The following is an 8,741-nucleotide window of genomic DNA, read 5'->3' on the forward strand; positions in this document are numbered from 1 at the left end:
ATTGAAAGCTGATAACTCAGGGGCATCTGGGTGGTTCAGTCGGTTGCGTGTCCCACTCTTAACTTCCACTGAGGTCATAATCCCAGGGTCATGGATCAAGCCCCTTGTGGGGCTTTGTGCTGAGCATGGGGCCTGCTTGAGATTCTCTCTCTCTCTGCCACTGCTCCATCCCTGTCTCTAAAATTTTTAGAAAAAAATTATTTTTAAAAGCTGATATCTCAGACTTTAATGTTTGATGTTACAAATTTCCATCCAACCAACATTTCTTGACAAAGTTTCTGGTCTCATGGAGCTGAAAATCTGGCAGAGAGGAGAGAGACAACAAGCAGATAAACAAAGACATACTGCCATGATATTTATAGACACTGGGGAGGGGGGTGGGAGTTAAGGAGACAGAGGATGACAGGGGATGCTCTTTAGCTGGATGATTAGGGAAGATATCCCTGATAGTTGACACTGAAGTAGAGAGTAGAATAAAAGGAAAAGGGTGAGTCATAGGACTCTCAGGAAAAGCAGTCCTCCAGGCAAGTAGAATTAATTCAGCATGTTTCAGGATCCGCAGGGAAGCTTCTAAAGCTAAAGAACAGGGAAAAAAGGCAACAAGGTAGAAAGTGAAATCAGAACAGGCAGTCTGGAGCCAGATCATTCAAGGCCCTCAAGACAAGGTAAATGTGAGTGGAAGCTCTTGCATGTTGCAAATCGCATTTACATTTTCCTTGGGTCCGCAAATCATACAGGTAAGACCTGAAATTTCGTGAGCCAGCTTTTTCTGTGGATTTTTATTCTAGTGCTTTTGTCAAAAATTATCAACTCTCACTATTTGTCTTATTAAAAATTAAATGAATCTTGAGAAAATTAAAATTTTATTTAAAAAATTGGAAAAACTATCCTTCCTGAAGGGCTCTCCCAAGCCCCCCACTCCCACCCCACAACGCTTCCTGAGAGTAGCCAAGGCAGATGTGAGAGCAAGGGCCTCATTCAGGGATGGCGTCTTCATGAAGGAGGGGCCCGAAGCCCTTGTGGGCAGACCTCCCCTGAGCCTGTCTGAAGGGCCAGCTCTTAGTGCATTCAGGCTGAAGCCCCTGGGCAGGGATGCCACCCCTGCTTTTCTGCAGGATGTGCCATCTCCCCTCACCCTGGCTCTTGGTATTAGACTCACCCCTGTGTTCCCAGTAAAGGCCTTTCTGCAGCAAAAATAAAATAAAATAAAAATTGGAAAAATTAAATCCAGAGCTACTTATCTCCTGAATTAATTTGAATCTTGAAAATTTTCTATGCTCTTTGCTTGAATAAAAAGTTTGTAAAACTGAATTGTAGAACAAAATTATTAGGGAATGAATCTTATCCATGATAAAGTCTTTGTAGTGACTAAGAATACTTTCAAAATTTCTTGAACGCAAGGCTTTATAAAAATAATTCACTCAGCTGCCTAATGCACAGACACCCACAGGACCTAATGGCATGAATGCAGATTCATATAAATTCCTAAAACTTGCTAAGCACATGCATGAATAATCTATATACAAGAAGTATATATATTACAATAACTGCTGATTACACATAACTATCATTTATTTTCTTTTTTAAAAAAAATTTTTAATGTTTATTTTTGCGAGAGAGAGAGACAGACAGAGACAGAGTGTGAGCAAGGGAGGGGCAGAGAGAGAGGGAGACACAGAATCCAAAACAGGCCCCAGGCTGCAAGCTGTCAGCACAGAGCCCAACGTGGAGCTCGAACTCACTAGCCGGGAGATCATGACCTGAGCAGAAGTCAGACACTTAACAAACTGAGCCACCCAGGCACCCCAATAACTATCATTTTTTTTAAGCTCTTACTCTATGTCATTTACCTGTCACAGTCTGTACTAGTCTGCTAGGGCTAGCAACATACCACAGACTCGATTGTTTAAACAGACATTCATTTTCTCATAGTTCAGGAGGCTGGAAGTCTAAAATCAAGTTGTCAGCAGGTGTGGTTTCTTCTGAGCCCTGTCTTCTTGCCTTGCAGATGACAGCCTCCTTATTGTGTCCTCATGTGGTATTTCCTCTGGGCATGCTCACCCCTCTGACTCTCTGCATGTATAAATTTTCTATGAAGACAGATTGGATTAGGCCCCACCCCAAAGACCTAATTTTAACTAAATCACCTCTTTAAAAAGCTCATCTCCAAATACAATCACATTCTGAGTTACTGGGGCTTAGGGCTTCAACGTATGAATTGGGGGAGGAGGGAGAGAAACAACTCAGCCTGTAACACTGCCACTTACCTACAACGACAAAATGTTGGATAAGATGCTATTCCTAAAACAAGTGACAATGTGATAAGTGCTCTCATACTAGGATGTGAAAGTGGTCACATATCTTGGGAACACAGAGGAAAGAGTGCAGATTCTTTGATGGAGGGACTGGGAGCAATCAGAAGACTTAGCAGAGGAGGTTACATTTGAAGCCACTTCAGAGGGTCGCCTGGGTGGCTCAGTCACTTAAGCATTCCACTCTTGGTTTTAGCTTGAGTCATGATCTCATGGTTTGTGGGTTCAAGCCCCACATCAGGCTCTTTGGTGACAGTGTAGAGTCTGCTTGGGATTCTCTCTCTCTGCCCCTCCTCCACTCATGCCCACTCTCTTTCTCAAAATAAATAAATAAACTTAAAAAAATCATGAAGCAGCTTCAGAGGACAATTAGGCATTGTATCCTTTGTGCCAGCACCCAGGGCAACTGTGCCTAAATTATAGGTTTCCCATTAACTAGTCAATGTATTATAATGAGAAATGAGTAAGAAGCAGTAGGGTGCTATGTAAGTGTTCACTTTTTTTTTTTAATAAATTAATTAGCTAAATGACCATATACCCTATTCCTTCAGAAAACAAAGTGCCAAATAAAACTATGAATACATAATATCTTCATTTGGCTTCTTTATTTATAGGCTAATGCTTGGCAAAATATTTTGTTGTTTCTTACTGCTTTTCTCACCTGTCTTTGCTTTCTTTGAGTTTTACAAAATAATTTGGAAAAGTCTTGAATCTTTTTTTCTGGAATGGAAAATGAGAGCGAGTTCTACAGGAATTTTACATGTGATTTCTGTGATTGATCACACCTGCAAAGAACTACTAATTGTGGTAGGAACTAGATGGAATTATACTTAGCAAAGTCATGTATTTCTCTCGGCTTGGGTAAGTCCTTGAGTTGACTTCAAGTTGAAGTCTCTATAGCTCTTTTGTTATAATACCTATAATATGGTTCTCTTAAAAGGAAAGACACATATAAATTAAAAAAAAAAAAAAGTCTTATGCCAAGATAGCTTCTATGGCTCTGAAAAGATCTTTGTGTAAAATCACATAGTCACTTTCACTTTCCTCCAAATTGTTCCTGGTATCACTCTTGAGAGAGCTTTCTTTTCCTAGAAAGAACTTTTGGGTTTGGTTGACAAGTGCCCTTCCCCCAGAGAAGTTGGTTGGACAAGAATCGGTTTCTGTGGTCTTTTGTGGTTTCTGTGGCTTAGACTGTAATGATTGGATCCAATTTAATGTATTCAGAAATTATATTCCCACGACCTTTATAGCATGTCACTAGAATAAAATCCCATCTCTACTAATTACATTGGGAAGAATGAAAGTGTTTTCTATTAAGTTAGAAGGGTTTTTTTCTAAGTTATAATGTTTGGAATTTTCTTGTACTTCTCTCAGCTCCTACTTCTGTGAAAACTACATCCTGAAGAGAATGTAGGAAACTATATATAGCTAAAATATGCCAAACAAATAATAGAGACTCTTCCCCAGAGGAGCTCATCATCACAGAACAAGTGGCATCTTGACAACTTGTGTTGTTTTGCTAATGAATCACTTCTCTTAAATATTAAAGTGCCACATTCTTCATAATTGCCATGGCTTAACTGTAAATGACTTGAAAAATAATTTGTTTTAAAATTTAGCAGATTAAATGCAATGTGCTATTCTTCATTGGATCCTGGAATAGAAAAAGAACATTAGTAGAAAACTGGTAAAGTCTTTATACATCCTGGAATTTAGTTAATAGTAATGTACCAATGCGAATTTCCTAGTTTTGACAAATGCACCCTGGCTAGGTAAGATGGTAACATTAGGTGACATTGGATGAAAGACACACAGGGACTCTGAATGATATCTTTGTGACTTTTCTCTAAATCTAAAACTGCTCTGAAATTTAAAAAAAAAAAGGTTATTTTTTTAACTCAAATTTAGCAAAATGTTGAAGTTATATTTTCTAGTCTATCTCCATGCATAAGGCGAGGGGGGAGGGCAAGCCCACAATTCCAGGGATCTGGACTGCATTCAGGACTATGGGGAAAAACAAGACAGAGAACCAAGAAGGAAAACCAGAAAGGCTGGAACCAAAAGAGCCTCCAGGTGAGGAGGTTCAAAGCTGACAGAAAGCTCTTGACCAGAGAAGAAATCCTCTAGGTTGTCAATATAGTTGTTAAATGCTAATATAAACCTAGAAACAAGATTTTAATAACAGAATATTTTTAAAAAACAAAACGTGTGGGTGAGAATGATGGAGAGAGCACTGACTGATGCACCTTTTAAAAGTACTTTTATAATTTAGACTGTACCTGTCAAACATGTGGAAGCTGTCACTTGTTGAAAGCTAAGGAAGTCGCTAAATACTTACAGAATCGACTCTCGCCTTTCTTTTCTTTTTTTTTTTTAATGTTTATTTATTCTTGAGAGAGAGAGAGAGAACAAGAGAGCATGAGTGAGGGAGGAGCAGAGAGAGAGGGAGACACAAAATCTGAAGCAGGCTTCAGGCTCTGAGCTGTCCGCACAGAGCCCGACGCGGGGCTCTCACCAGCCGTGAGATCATGACCTGAGCCGAAGTCAGACACTTAACTGACTGAGCCACCAGGTGCCCCCCCTTAAAAAAATTTTTTTTTAATGTTTATTTATTTTTGAGAGAGAGAGAGACAGTCGACTCTCGCCTTTCTGATGTTGTGAAACAGGGATGGGGTGGGGGGACAAAGTCTTCTGTTCTCCTTGTTTTTTGGTTCTGGCTCTTTCTCATTCAGTTTGAGATCACCTTGCAATTTTTAAGCATGAGGGTGTGATCCTAAGAATCTTTTCTACTCATACATTTTCAGTTTCAAATTTGCTAATTTTCCTATTAAGTGCTAAATTCTTTTTAAAACAAAGTTAAAGCGGTGCCTTGTAGTCGACCTCAGCATGGATTTCCACCCCTCCTCTCTTTCGCCAGTAAACCGTGTACAATTGGGGGTGGTGGGCACATGACCCAGGCCCAATCAAACATGGTACCCCATTTCTCTGGACATACTGACAAACCAGGATGATCCAAACATGGAGGAGCTAGGAAGAACCCTGCTGAGCTAAGAGGAAGGGACAACCTTGAATTCAGGTTCACTTGTCTGAAAGCACAAAGGCAGCAGCAGACTGGCTTGCCCCTTCTGCTTCTAGCCAGCATTCCAGGACCACTGAGGGTCAAATAATAATTCTTGCTGATTTGAAAAAGCTGAACACTATGTCTCAGTCTAAGTTTAATACAAAAGAGTGAAGCAGGAAACACACCAGAGACTCCATAAAAATTAAGGAACTTTGTTTCCCTTGCCCCTTTCTCTTATAAAACTGTGCTATTCCCTGCCAAGTAGAATTAGAAATCATGCCCATGGCATAACACCACCCACTGGGTTGCATCCTAAGGTCAGGCTAACCATCATGGGAGACAGTAAATTGAGAGGCTATAAGATGAGCAAAGCTGAGATCTGTTATTAAGAGAATGAAACTAGGAGGATAGGGTAAAATTTCTGGTATTGGTGCTTAGTTTATGGAATCTCCAGGTATGAAATTGGCAAAAATCCAGCTGAGATCTGAAGAGGGCTGTATTACCAGAAAAACCAACTTGAAAATAAGCCCTCGGGGGCATGTGGGTGGCTCAACTGATTAAGCAACCAGCTCTGATTTTGGCTCAGGTCATGATCTTACAGTTCAAGAGACTGATCCCTGGATCCCTGCATCCAGTTCTGTGCTGTCAGCATGGAGCTTGCTTGGGATTCTCTCTCTCTCTCTCTCTCTCTCTCTCTCTCTCTCTCTCCTCCTCCTCCTCCCCTGCTTGCTCTCTCTCTCTCTCTTAAAATAAATAAATCAACTTTATTTTGAAAACGAGAGAAAGAAAGAAAGAAAAAGAAAAAGAAAGAAAGAAAGAAAGAAAGAAAGAAAAGAAGGAAAGAAGGAAGGGGGGCACCTGGGTGGCTCAGACAGTTAGGCATCTGGCATTCAACTTCAGTTCAGGTCATGATCTTGGGTTTGTGAGTTCAATTCTCGTGTTGGACCCTGTGCTGACAACTCAGAGCCTGGAGCCTGTTTTGGCTTCCATGTCTCCAGCTCTCTCTGTCCCTCCCCCACTCATGCTCTGTCTCTCTCTTTCTCTCAAAAATAAATAAACATTAAAAAAATTGAAAGTAAGCAAACAAGCAAAAAAGAAAGAAAACAAGCCCTTGAATGTGCAAAGCCTACAGCAATATCCAGGCTCCATAATGAGACAAACAAGAAGGTGGTGGCTAAGGTGTCCCATCCTAGAATATGATGGGTAAGGGAGATTTGTTTCCTACACGTCCAGACCTAGGCATAGTAAGATTGAATCACAAAGAATGTACTTCACTGCAAGGGAAGTGATTTGGAGGAAATTTGTATTGCAGGCCAAGGAGGAGTCCTGTTTCCACCTGACTGGGAGGAAAGCATATGGCCCAGAGATACTAGACTTGAAGATAAGGTGGTCACTGGATGAGATCTTGGGTTGTCTTGTTGGGAGATGAACAGTGCATGGAGTGTTACATTAAATTCAGTATGAGACATTTTTAGAATTACACTTTCAAAAAAGCAAGAGTGTGAATGATAACAGTAAACTGTGATAGCATACTGTGCTACCCAATACCTTCCTTAATTTGGCTGGCCATCATGCTATTTCTTGCAGTATCAGATTCTCTCTTCTGGAACACACAGGGGCACATGTCGCAAGCCCACAAGATCTTAATTCTGCACTCAGCAGACGTTGTGATTAGTGTAGAGGTGGGCTTGTGGCCCACACAGAGACTATGATTCCTTCACTGGAGTTCACATGTAGATGTTGGTCTCTTTCCACTGAGATTCCTAAAGCAGATGATACAGGCCTGGAGCTGTGGGCAACCTGATTCTTTGGCAGCCTGGAAGAGGGAAGAAAATGAGGTCACTACACAGAGGAGACTGAGCTGAGATTTGGGGGGAGGGTGAAGACAGAGACTTGATGATATGATTTCCACCTGGGCCTGAAACCAAATCCTTCCACGAACTTCTGTCTCCCTCCTTCTCCCTCTCCCTTAAACTCCTTTCCCTTTTTGGCTTAAATTAGAGTTGTGTGTCTGTGAATTTCAACTAAAGTAGTCTTTATGTATTTTTACTTTTCTAAATATAAAAGTAATGCGTGCTTACTATAAAAGAAATTTGGAAGATACAGGTAAGTAAAAAAAAAAAAAAGAAAATTATTCTCTCATGCTTTGGGTATAACTAGGCTAGCATTTTAGAGATTTTTGCAGTATTTTAAATGGCTTTTTTACAGTTATAATCATAATAAATTTATTTTGCACAGTTATGATCATAATAGTCAAGCTTAATCTCCTGCTTTTTCTATTTAATATTATAACATGTTCCCATGTTTGTTTGTTTGTTTTGAGGGAGAGAGCCTGTGTGTGCATGCATGCACACAAGTGGTGAGGGGCAGAGGGAGAGAGAGAGAATCTGTTTTTTTAATTTTTAAATTTTTTTAATTCGCATCCAAGTTAGTTAGCATATAGTGCAACAATGATTTCAGGAGTAGATTCCAGTGATTCATTCCCTATGTATAACACCTAGGGCTCATCACGACAGGTGTCTTCCATAATGCCCCTTACCCTTTTAGCCCATACCCCCTCCCACAACCCCTCCAGCAACTCTCTGTTCTCTTTTTTTAATTGTTTTTTTACATTTATTTATTTTTGAGAGACAGAGAGAGACAGAGCACAAGTGGGGGAGGGGAAGAGATAGAAGGAGACACAGAATCCGAAGCAGGCTCCAGGCTCTGAGCTGTCAGCGCAGAGCCTGATGCAGGGCACAAACTGTGAGATCATGACCTGAGCCGAAGTCGGAGGCTTAACAGACTGAGCCACGCAGGCACCCCTGTTTGTTCTCTTTATTTAAGAGTCTCTTATGTTTTGTCCCCCTCTTGTTTTTATATTATTTTTTTAATTAAAAAAAATTTTACTAAAAATTTTTTTTTGAATGTTTATTTAATTTTGATAGAGCGAGACAATGCTAGCAGGGGAGGGGCAGAGACAGAGAGTGAGACACAGAATCTGAAGTGGGCCCCAGGCTCTGAGCTGTCAGCACAGAGGCTGACATGGGACTTGAACCCACAAACCGTGAGATTATGACCTGAGCTGAAGTCAGATGCTTAACCGACTGAGCCACCCAGGTGCCCCGTTTTTATATTATTTTTGCTTCCCTTCCCTATGTTCATCCCTTGTGTATCTTAAATTCCTCATATGAGTGAAGTCATATGATATTTATCTTTCTCTGACTAATTTCGCTTAGCACAATACTCTCTAGTTCCATCCACGTAGTTGCAAATGGCAAGATTTCATTCCTTTTGATTGCTGAGTAATACTCCATTGTATATATATACCACATCTTCTTTATCCATTCATCCATCGATGGACATTTGGGCTCTTTCCATACTTTGGC

The sequence above is a fragment of the Panthera onca genome, chromosome A3 (assembly GCF_046562875.1).
Source record: "Panthera onca isolate mPanOnc1 chromosome A3, mPanOnc1 haplotype 2, whole genome shotgun sequence".
Classification (NCBI taxonomy): Eukaryota; Metazoa; Chordata; class Mammalia; order Carnivora; family Felidae; genus Panthera; species Panthera onca.